Source organism: Saccostrea cucullata, unplaced genomic scaffold (genome assembly GCF_032062105.1).
Source record: "Saccostrea cucullata isolate Sc308-1 unplaced genomic scaffold, CSIRO_AGI_Scuc_v1 ctg10778, whole genome shotgun sequence".
NCBI lineage: Eukaryota > Metazoa > Mollusca > Bivalvia > Ostreida > Ostreidae > Saccostrea > Saccostrea cuccullata.
This window is the reverse complement of record NW_026922800.1, coordinates 1-13,558: the sequence shown is the minus strand read 5'-3', so window position 1 is coordinate 13,558 and position 13,558 is coordinate 1.

Sequence of the window (13,558 nt, the reverse complement as noted above, 5' to 3'; positions counted from 1 at the left end):
AAATCAAACTTTATTTTATTCTACTTACATATATCCTTTATAAAAAAAAAAGTATAAATTTGTATTCTGAATCCTGGGGTTAGAAAGTATAAAATGAAACTCAAGTATTTTTGTGAACTTTCTGCACTGTTATGATTGCAACCAATTATAATATGTGTTAAATTAAGTAAATATATTTTGATTCTAACTGTCCACAACACTTGATTAGTCGAAAAATCATGTTGCAAATAAACAAGGCCAATTAAGTGATCTCGATATGTCGCAACTCCTGATTGGCTCTTATTTTTGTCGATTATGTATAAATCTGAAATTCTGTTCTTTATAATAGTACGGTTTGCTTAGATTAAGAAAAATAAACCTTTTTTCTTCTTTAATTCCTTGTTCTTTTAAAAAATAGAAGGAAAATGTATTTTCCTTGGGACTTAGAAATTTTCAAAATGCTTTATCTGAGCAGAGGTAATTTTGAAGCTGTCAAAAATTTTTATTCTATTTTCAAATATTTAATTTTAAGATTTATTTTAATACATTTTATTTACCAAAATTATCTATTTATTATTTAAAAAACAATTTTCAGTAAATATGTTCAGGAACTTCCATTCCGAAACCATGAGGGTGTCCAGGATGAAACCTAGGAATCAAAACAATAAAATAAAATTCATAAAATCGTGCATAAACCATCGTAAGTATGCATTTTAAAAGTGTTTTACATCGCATAAAAGATTTATCATAGATAAAAAAAAAATACCTTCTGGCGCCATGAATACGATTCCCCTCCATAATTAAAACGAATTTCGTCCTCTACCTCTATATCCTTTTTTGCTTTGAATATGATGTGTGGTTTTCCATCTTTTTCAAAGAGTGTTGGAAAAATATTAGGATGGCAATGCTCGTCATTAATTAATCTGCCAAGGCTTCCATCGTCTTCAGACGCATCTATTCTAGAAGTAAATTAGATTGTTTATATATTTTAATAAAAGATGAAGGATAGATTATGCTGTGAAAATTATTAAAAACTACTCACATCTTTATTTTGCCATTGGAATCAAATTCAAAGAAATAGGTATCATCCTCGTCTTCAAGGAATGGACCTTCCCTCAGTTTGCCTTTGTATTCAAGCAAAGGTTCACCCTTAGAGAATTTTTTCTTTGAAAATACACCATTTCCTGTAATATCAACATACAAAATGTATCATTGTTGCTTATTATCTTTACTTAGGGTATACAATTTACAAGTATTTGCAATTTCGTACCTATCTCATCATTTATATATTTCACCATGAAGTTAGAATCATCAATGAAATCAAGAACATCAGTCTCTTTTTTAGCAAAGTGTCTTTTTGGATAGGTTCTCAAGGTCTTAAATGGTGGTGAAATATGTACATAGTTTTTCTTCTTTGTAGTCAGTTCGACCTGATTGGAGAGCTTAACATTACTGTCACTAATATCATAACTTGTTTGCATTTGATTAGTTGGTATCTCCAAGGGCTCTGAAATTATATCCTTTAAGTTAACTTGAAAGATGATGTGCTTGACTTCGAATTGAATCAATTTCTTTTGCTCATTTACAGAAAATATACCATGACTTTGAGTTGAACGAGAAGTTCTTGCGGTGTTTGAGGGAGGAATTAAAACGACCTTGCACGGAGAAATATGCCTGTCAAAATTATTTTTCAGAAATTTAGAGCCCAGAGCTTCATCTTTAGGTATAACGTCGATCTTCTTGAGAACAAACAACCCATCCTCCAAACTTTTCCTTACTTCCTCTTTTAAGTCTTCTCTTTCTTCATTGATCGTTTCTATAAAAGTTTGTTTTATGCGTGACAACTTTTTATCATAATCCTCCTTACATTTTCCGATGATGGTATGTTGGAGCTCTTTCATTTTCTTCTCCATCTTCTGCTCAAAGACATCAAGTCTCTCATCAATATTTTTCTGAAGTCCCATGACGATGCCTCTCACCTCCTCCACCCCCATAAAATTTTCCCGCATATACTCCAACGATATGGGCTCTAAAGGAAATAGTAATGAGTTATTATTTGTTGTAAAAAGAAAGCAGACATTATAAGGAAACTTTCATGCATATAACAAAAACAATGATAAAACGTTTTATTTAATGCTTACTTATTATCACGAATAGAAGACTTTTTTGAGTTTATTATAGTATTGTATACCGAAAATAAGTGATTCATAAATTGTATTTAATGTTTAATTTACCCTCAAAGGCCTCAGCATTCAACTCGGGTAAATTGTGAGCATCACTTTCTTCTGACATGGTTAGTGATTGATGTCTTTGAAAAACTAGTCCCCTCTGCCCAAACAAAAAAAAAAAATAAATGGCCGTATGTTTGCAACAATGGAATAATATAAACAGCTCAAAACTGATTTATCAGAAATCATTTACTTCAATGTTTAGTTTGGTTTATTTTCTGTTAAGTTAAATAGATGTAAAAAAAAAAAACCACAAAGGCAAAAGAACGACAAAATACTTCAAGGGTAAGAAGGTGTAGGTTATAGCATGAAGAAGGGTATGGAAATAACAAACAGTATTCAATCTCAACGTCCATTAAACAGATATACAAAATAAGAGCAGAGCAAACACGGACCTCCGGAACCTCAGAGGTGGGATCAGGTGCCATGGAGGAGTGAGCATCCCCTGCCGACCGGTCACACCCGCCGTGTCCTCGTTGTCATAATCAGGAAATAACGGAAAAAATCCGTGGTCAATTCAGTGTATAAATAATGGACTAACAATTGGTATATAGGACATAGAAATTACAAGGGATAGAGGGTATAGGGTATAGGGTGTAGGGGTTACAAGGGTTATAAGGTCTATGGTTTAGGGTATAGAGTATAGGGTAATAAGGTATAGGGTGTAGGGTATAGGGTACAAGGGTTACAATAACAGGGTGTAAAGTTTAAGGTATAGGGTATACACTGTAGGGTTTAGGGTATTGGGTAAAGGGTGTGGGGGTTACAAGGGTTAGAAGGTATGGGGTATAGCATATAGGATATAGAAGGCACAAGGGTTAGAAGATATAGGGTGTAGGGTATAGGGTATGGGGGTTACAAGGTGTAGGGTGTAGGGTATAGGGTATATATGTGACCAGGTATAGGGTGTAGGGTATACAGGGTATAGGGGTTACAAGGTATAGAGTGTATGGGTTTCAGGGTATAGGGGTTACAAGGTCTTGAATGTAGGGTATAGGGTATAGGGGTTACAAGGTATTGAATGTAGGGTATAGGGTTTGTAGGGAATTGGGTATAGTGGTTACAGAGGATAGGGTCTGCAATGTACAGGGAGAAGGGTATATCGTATAGATAGAAAACACGTTTTTTTGACATATTAGAACCTGGATGTATTAGAGATATCAGATACATATTAAAGAGTTTATGGATTCAGGGTAAATAGAAGGAAATCGATTTAAAAAAAATATGAATAAATGAAAGTGTGTGTAACTTTTATATATTGGTTACAAGAGAAGGGAATTACATAAAAAAGGCATACAATGTTATTACCCACGTGCTTTTTGACATACAAATAAAACAGAGTCAATTGCAGTTAAATGTTTACTGGAAAGACTTATCAAGAACAAAAATACGTTGCAAAGTTACCCTTAACTGAATAAATTCATTAGTAATAGTCAAAAGATATAAATTTTGAAATCTGAACTTACCAGTTTTGAAATGCAGCCATTCAAGCGGAAGTATGGTCTGCACATGCGCAGATCAAAATTTCATACTAACCCTTACACCTAATACCTTATAAACCCTATACCCTATACCCTAAACCCTGTACCTTGTAACCCCTATACCCTATATCCTGTAACCCAAATTACTTGTAACGACTACACCCTATAACCCCTACAACCTATGCTCTGTAACCCCTGTAGCCTATACCCTACAACCTATACCTTATGACCAATTAACCCTATAACCTACACCTTATACCTTGTAACCCCTATACCATAAACGAATCACCCTATTTCTTGTAACCCCTATACCCTACACCCTTCCACTTGTAACCAATATACCCTATACTTTGTAACCCAAATATCCTATACCCAATACCTAATAACCCCTATACCCTATACATTATACCTTGTAACACCTATACCCTACACCCTTTACCTTATAACCCCTATACCTTATAACCCCCATACCCTACACCTTATACCTTGTCAACCATATACCTTACACATTATCCTTTGTAACCCAAATACCCTACACCCAATACCTTATAACCCCTATACCCTACACCCTATACCTTGTAACCCCTATACCCTATACCTTATAACCCCTATACCCTACACCCTATACCTTGTAAAGCCTATACCCTATACCCTATAATTTGTAACCCCTATACCCTACACCCTATACCTTGTTACCCCTTTTCAATATACCCTATACCTTGTAACCCATATACCCTACACCCTATACCTTGCAACCCCTATACCCTACACCCTATACCTTGAAACCCCTATACCCTACACCTTATACCTTGTAACCCCTACATCTTATAACCCCTATACCTTACACCCTATACCTTGTAACCTCTATACCCTATACCTTATAACCCTTATACCCTACACCCTATACATTGTAACCCCTATACCCTATATCCTATACCTTGGAACCCCTATACCCTACACCCTATACCTTGTAACCCCTATACCCTATAACCTATGCCTTGTAACCTATACCTTGTAACCCCTACCCCTATACCCTACACCCTATACCTTGCAACCCCTACACCCTACACCCTATACCTTGTAACCCCTATACCCTACACCCTATACCTTTTAACCCTTATACCCTACACCCTATACCTTGGAACACCTATACTCTACACCCTATACCTTGGAACCCCTATACCCTATACCTTGTAACCCCTATACCTTATAACCCCTATACCTTGTAACCCCTATACCTTATAACCCCTATACCTTGTAACCCCTATACCTTATAACCCCTATACCTTATAACCCCTACACCTTGTAACCCCTATACCCTACACCCTATACCTTGGAACCCCTATACCTTATACCTTGTAACCCCTATAACTTATAACCCCTTTACCTTGTAACCCCTATACCTTATAACCCCTATACCTTGTAACCCCTATACCTTATAACCCCTATACCTTATAACCCCTACACCTTGTAACCCCTATACTCTACACCATATACCTTGTAACCCCTATACCCTATACCCTATACCTTGTAACCCCTATACCTTATAACCCCGACACCTTGTAACCCCTACACCTTGTAACCCCTATACCCTACACCTTATACCTTGGAGCCCCTGTACCCTATACCCTATACCTTGTAACCTATACCTTATAACCCCTATACCTTGTAACCCCTATACCTTATAACTCCTATACCTCCTAACCCCTGAACCTTGTAACCTCTATACACTACACCCTATACATTGTAACCCCTATACCCTATACCCTATACCTTGTAACCCCTATACCTTGTAACCCCTATACCTCATAAGCCCTACACCTTGTAACAGCTATACCTTGTAACCCCTATACCTTATAACCCCTATACCTTGTAACCCCTATACCTTATAACCCCTATACCTTGTAACCCCTATACCTTATAACCCCTATACCTTATAACCCCTACACCTTGTAACCCCAATACCCTACACCCTATACCTTGGAACCCCTATACCCTATACCTTGTAACCCCTATACCTTATAACCCCTATACCTTGTAACCCCTATACCTTATAACCCCTACACCTTGTAACTCCTATACTCTACACCATATACCTTGTAACCCCTATACCCTATACCCTATACCTTGTAACCCCTATACCTTATAACCCCTATACCTTGTAACCCCTATACCTTATAACTCCTATACCTCCTAACCCCTTAACCTTGTAACCCCTATACCCTACACCCTATACCTTGTAACCCCTATACCCTATACCCTATACCTTGTAACCCCTATACCTTGTAACCCCTATACCTTATAACCCCTACACCTTGTAACAGCTATACCTTGTAACCCCTATACCTTATAACCCCTATACCTTGTAACCCCTATACCTTATAACTCCTATACCTCCTAACCCCTGAACCTTGTAACCCCTATACCCTACACCCTATACCTTGTAACCCCTATACCCTATACCCTATACCTTGTAACCCCTATACCTTGTAACCCCTATACCTTATAACCCCTACACCTTGTAACAGCTATACCTTGTAACCCCTATACCTTATAACCCCTATACCTTGTAACCCCTATACCCTACACCCTATACCTTGTAACCCTTATACCCTACACCCTATACCTTGGAACACCTATACTCTACACCCTATACCTTGAAACCCCTAAACCTTGTAACTGCTATACTTTATAACCCCTATACCTTATAACCCCTACACCTTGTAACCCCTATACCCTACACCCTATACCTTGTAACCCCTATACCCTATACCCTATACCTTGTAACCCCTATTTTTTCATTATAACCCCTACACCTTGTAACCCCTATAGCCTACACCCTATACCTTGGAACCCCTATACCCTATACCTTATACCTTGTAACCCTTTTAGGACAGAGAAATTATTGGGTTTTCACATTGATCATACTCTTCAATATACTTTGCATGTGGATGCCGTTTGCAAAACCCTTACTTATAAATTAAATACCTTACGAAAAATTAAAAAGTTTCTACCATTGAATACTAGATAGCTATTTTATAATTTTATATTGCCTTTCTATTTAGGGTAACTCTCCTCAAACTCACATCGATAGAATTTACAAACTTCAGAAACGAGCAGCTAGGATTATTTTAAATGAAAGATATGATGCACCTTCAAGGCCACTGTTTAACATTTTAAGCTGGTTAACAGTTTACGAACTTCTATATTTACAGAAAAGCATTCTAATGTTCAAAACTTTTTATCATATGTCTCCAGATTATATGCAGGATTTTTTTTTCTTTTGAATTTCCAAGTTCTGGATCATACAGGTTACGCTCAGAGACAAATTCAGAACTTCGTTTACCAAAATATAAAACAAATTTATTCAAAAATTCTTTATAATATTCAGGGGTTATTATCTGGAATGAGTTGCCTATCAGTATTAGGAATTCCCAATCCCTTGCAATATTTAAAAGTAGTGTTGAAATTTTTTTACTTATGAAACGTACTGGTTCTACATGAAATTTATGCCCCCCTTTTTTTTTCAATGAAATGCCAATATCTAATTTATCCTGTTGTAACAAAGTGTTTATATTTTATTGTTTTATGTTTGTAATTATTAAATTTAATGTATAAAACATTGTATATATGTTATAAAGAAGGCCCTGAGGAAGACTAGTGCTTGCACTAATCCGGTTACCTTCTATAAATAAAGTATTATTATTATTATTATTATTAATATTATTTTACCTTATAACCCCTATACCTTGTAACGCCTATACCCTATACCCTACACCCTATACCTTTTAACCCCTATACTCTATACCTTACACCCTATACCTTGTAACCCCTATACCCTTCACCCTATACAAGAAAAAAGTATATTCATAACCATGGGGTTTGAACGCATAAAATGTAACATAAACATTTTAAAACTTTTTGCACTGTTATAATTGCATTAAAGTAAAAAATGTGTTGAATTAACAAATTTTAGGATAGCTCTAATTGTTCGCAATACTCAGTAAGTCGAAAAATTATGTCGCGAATAAACAAGAGATACTTAAGTGATTTCGAGATGTCGCAACTCCTAATTTGTCCTTGTTTTTGTTGACTACGTATTTACCTTAACTTTTTTGGTTTATAGTTGTACGGTTTACATAGGCAAACGAAAAGCAATCTTATTCCTACTTATATTCCCTGTATATTTAAGCAATTCAAGATAAATTAATATTTATAAGAACAAAACAGCCAAAAAGGGAATGTTTACAGTATGAAAGAACTAAATAAAGTATATCATACTTCTAATGGTATGTCTGCAGTTTATTGAGACCCGCAAATGAAGAACAATAAATTCCTTACCTTTTTTCACGATGTGTACTCGTCCACTGCTACCTATAGACTAACCACGAGCATCAGCGCTCGCCGGTATTTATAGTCCGCCAAAGACGCTGAGCCATCGTCTTTGTCGTGATCACTACAACGTTTAATGTTACATAGCCAACACACTAGGAAGCATCTGATTGATAACTAATTTGCATATAATTAATTTGATCAAGGAAATTTCTACAACACTTATATATCATGTTTGAAATTGTACACAATACTTGGTTATTCAAAAAATGATTTCGGGACCTCGGAAGTATGATGTTCTTTAATTCGACATGTCGCGACACCTGATTTGTCCTTATTTCTGTTAATTATGTACAGAACTTCCATATTTTTATTTATACCTATATGGTAAATTTAATTGAAAAGAAAAATCAAATTTTATTTTATTCTACTTACATATATCCTTTATAAAAAAAAGTATAAATTTGTATTCTGAATCCTGGGGTTAGAAAGTATAAAATGAAACTCAAGTATTTTTGTGAACTTTCTGCACTGTTTTGATTGCAACCAATTATAATATGTGTTAAATTAAGTAAATATATTTTGATTCTAACTGTCCACAACACTTGATTAGTCGAAAAATCATGTTGCAAATAAACAAGGCCAATTAAGTGATCTCGATATGTCGCAATTCCTGATTGGCTCTTATTTTTGTCGATTATGTATAAATCTGAAATTCTGTTCTTTATAATAGTACGGTTTGCTTAGATTAAGAAAAATAAACCTTTTTTCTTCTTTAATTCCTTGTTCTTTTAAAAAATAGAAGGAAAATGTATTTTCCTTGGGACTTAGAAAAAAATTTTTATTCTATTGTCAAATATCTTAATTTTAAGATTTATTTTAATACATTTTATTTACCAAAATTATCTATTTATTATTTAAAAAACAATTTTCAGTAAATATGTTCAGGAACTTCCATTCCGAAACCATGAGGGTGTCCAGGATGAAACCTAGGAATCAAAACAATAAAATAAAATTCATAAAATCGTGCATAAACCATCGTAAGTATGCATTTTAAAAGTGTTTTACATCGCATGAAAGATTTATCATAGATTAAAAAAAATACCTTCTGGCGCCATGAATACGATTCCCCTCCATAATTAAAACGAATTTCGTCCTCTACCTCTATATCCTTTTTTGCTTTGAATATGATGTGTGGTTTTCCATCTTTTTCAAAGAGTGTTGGAAAAATATTAGGATGGCAATGCTCGTCATTAATTAATCTGCCAAGGCTTCCATCGTCTTCAGACGCATCTATTCTAGAAGTAAATTAGATTGTTTATATATTTTAATAAAAGATGAAGGATAGATTATGCTGTGAAAATTATTAAAAACTACTCACATCTTTATTTTGCCATTGGAATCAAATTCAAAGAAATAGGTATCATCCTCGTCTTCAAGGAATGGACCTTCCCTCAGTTTGCCTTTGTATTCAAGCAAAGGTTCACCCTTAGAGAATTTTTTCTTTGAAAATACACCATTTCCTGTAATATCAACATACAAAATGTATCATTGTTGCTTATTATCTTTACTTAGGGTATACAATTTACAAGTATTTGCAATTTCGTACCTATCTCATCATTTATATATTTCACCATGAAGTTAGAATCATCAATGAAATCAAGAACATCAGTCTCTTTTTTAGCAAAGTGTCTTTTTGGATAGGTTCTCAAGGTCTTAAATGGTGGTGAAATATGTACATAGTTTTTCTTCTTTGTAGTCAGTTCGACCTGATTGGAGAGCTTAACATTACTGTCACTAATATCATAACTTGAACTAGAAGTTCTTGCGGTGTTTGAGGGAGGAATTAAAACGACCTTGCACGGAGAAATATGCCTGTCAAAATTATTTTTCAGAAATTTAGAGCCCAGAGCTTCATCTTTAGGTATAACGTCGATCTTCTTGAGAACAAACAACCCATCCTCCAAACTTTTCCTTACTTCCTCTTTTAAGTCTTCTCTTTCTTCATTGATCGTTTCTATAAAAGTTTGTTTTATGCGTGACAACTTTTTATCATCATCCTCCTTACATTTTTCGATGATGGTATGTTGGAGCTCTTTCATTTTCTTCTCCATCTTCTGCTCGAAGACATCAAGTCTCTCATCAATATTTTTCTGAAGTCCCATGACGATGCCTCTCACCTCCTCCACCCCCATAAAATTTTCCCGCATATACTCCAACGATATGGGCTCTAAAGGAAATAGTAATGAGTTATTTTTTGTTGTAAAGAGAAAGCAGACATTATAAGGAAACTTTCATGCATATAACAAAAACATTGATAAAACGTTTTATTTAATGCTTACTTATTATCACGAATAGAAGACTTTTTTGAGTTTATTATAGTATTGTATACCGAAAATAAGTGATTCATAAATTGTATTTAATGTTTAATTTACCCTCAAAGGCCTCAGCATTCAACTCGGGTAAATTGTGAGCATCACTTTCTTCTGACATGGTTAGTGATTGATGTCTTTGAAAAACTTTGAAAATGTTTGCAACTTTCTTCTGACATGGTTAGTGATTGATGTCTAGTCCCCCTGCCCAAACAAAAAAAAAAAAATAAATGGCCGTATGTTTGCAACAATGGAATAACAGCTCAAAACTGATTTATCAGAAATCATTTACTTCAATGTTTAGTTTGGTTTATTTTCTGTTAAGTTAAATAGATGTAAAAAAAAAAATACTTCAAGGGTAAGAAGGTGTAGGTTATAGCATGAAGAAGGGTATGGAAATAACAAACAGTATTCAATCTCAACGTCCATTAAACAGATATACAAAATAAGAGCAGAGCAAACACGGACCTCCGGAACCTCAGAGGTGGGATCAGGTGCCATGGAGGAGTGAGCATCCCCTGCCGACCGGTCACACCCGCCGTGTCCTCGTTGTCATAATCAGGAAATAACGGAAAAAATCCGTGGTCAATTCAGTGTATAAATAATGGACTAACAATTGGTATATAGGACATAGAAATTACAAGGGATAGAGGGTATAGGGTATAGGGTGTAGGGGTTACAAGGGTTATAAGGTCTATGGTTTAGGGTATAGAGTATAGGGTAATAAGGTATAGGGTGTAGGGTATAGGGTACAAGGGTTACAATAACAGGGTGTAAAGTTTAAGGTATAGGGTATACACTGTAGGGTTTAGGGTATTGGGTAAAGGGTGTGGGGGTTACAAGGGTTAGAAGGTATGGGGTATAGCATATAGGATATAGAAGGCACAAGGGTTAGAAGATATAGGGTGTAGGGTATAGGGTATGGGGGTTACAAGGTGTAGGGTGTAGGGTATAGGGTATATATGTGACCAGGTATAGGGTGTAGGGTATACAGGGTATAGGGGTTACAAGGTATAGAGTGTATGGGTTTCAGGGTATAGGGGTTACAAGGTCTTGAATGTAGGGTATAGGGTATAGGGGTTACAAGGTATTGAATGTAGGGTATAGGGTTTGTAGGGAATTGGGTATAGTGGTTACAGAGGATAGGGTCTGCAATGTACAGGGAGAAGGGTATATCGTATAGATAGAAAACACGTTTTTTTGACATATTAGAACCTGGATGTATTAGAGATATCAGATACATATTAAAGAGTTTATGGATTCAGGGTAAATAGAAGGAAATCGATTTAAAAAAAATATGAATAAATGAAAGTGTGTGTAACTTTTATATATTGGTTACAAGAGAAGGGAATTACATAAAAAAGGCATACAATGTTATTACCCACGTGCTTTTTGACATACAAATAAAATAGAGTCAATTGCAGTTAAATGTTTACTGGAAAGACTTATCAAGAACAAAAATACGTTGCAAAGTTACCCTTAACTGAATAAATTCATTAGTAATAGTCAAAAGATATAAATTTTGAAATCTGAACTTACCAGTTTTGAAATGCAGCCATTCAAGCGGAAGTATGGTCTGCACATGCGCAGATCAAAATTTCATACTAACCCTTACACCTAATACCTTATAAACCCTATACCCTATACCCTAAACCCTGTACCTTGTAACCCCTATACCCTATATCCTGTAACCCAAATTACTTGTAACGACTACACCCTATAACCCCTACAACCTATGCTCTGAAACCCCTGTAGCCTATACCCTACAACCTATACCTTATGACCAATTAACCCTATAACCTACACCTTATACCTTGTAACCCCTATACCATAAACGAATCACCCTATTTCTTGTAACCCCTATACCCTACACCCTTCCACTTGTAACCAATATACCCTATACTTTGTAACCCAAATATCCTATACCCAATACCTAATAACCCCTATACCCTATACATTATACCTTGTAACACCTATACCCTACACCCTTTACCTTATAACCCCTATACCTTATAACCCCCATACCCTACACCTTATACCTTGTCAACCATATACCTTACACATTATCCTTTGTAACCCAAATACCCTACACCCAATACCTTATAACCCCTATACCCTACACCCTATACCTTGTAATCCCTATACCCTATACCTTATAACCCCTATACCCTACACCCTATACCTTGTAAAGCCTATACCCTATACCCTATAATTTGTAACCCCTATACCCTACACCCTATACCTTGTTACCCCTTTTCAATATACCCTATACCTTGTAACCCATATACCCTACACCCTATACCTTGCAACCCCTATACCCTACACCCTATACCTTGAAACCCCTATACCCTACACCTTATACCTTGTAACCCCTACATCTTATAACCCCTATACCTTACACCCTATACCTTGTAACCTCTATACCCTATACCTTATAACCCTTATACCCTACACCCTATACATTGTAACCCCTATACCCTATATCCTATACCTTGGAACCCCTATACCCTACACCCTATACCTTGTAACCCCTATACCCTATAACCTATACCTTGTAACCCCTATACCCTACACCCTATACCTTGCAACCCCTACACCCTACACCCTATACCTTGTAACCCTTATACCCTACACCCTATACCTTATAACCCCTATAGGGTTAGGGTTAGGGTTAGGGTTAGGGTTTAGGGTTTGGTTTCGGGTTTTGGTTCGGGTGCGGGTTATGGTTTTGGGTTTGTGTTGGGGTTTGGGTTATGGTTAGGGTTAGGGTTAGGGTTAGGGTTAAGGGGTTAGGGTTAGGGTTTAGGGTTTAGGGTTAGGGTTAGGGTTAGGGTTAGGGTTAGGGTTTAGGGTTAGGGTTAGGGTTAGGGTTAGGGTTAGGGTTAGGGTTTAGGGTTTAGGGGTAGGGTTAGTAGTAGACCTGTCCTCTTGATCAAGAAGACTTGATCATGTTACTAAAAATAAATTTTATTTTCCTATGACTATAAATAGAATTTTCTGCGCATGCATTTTGTTCATCTATTTTTATATGAATTGCTCATATACTGTTTCATTGACTGGACGCCATATTGACTACTACTTTTAAAGGATTTATACATTTATTTTCATTTAATGAGGTAGGTAATTTGATTTTTACTATACCTGTATAATATACACTGTACGGAAA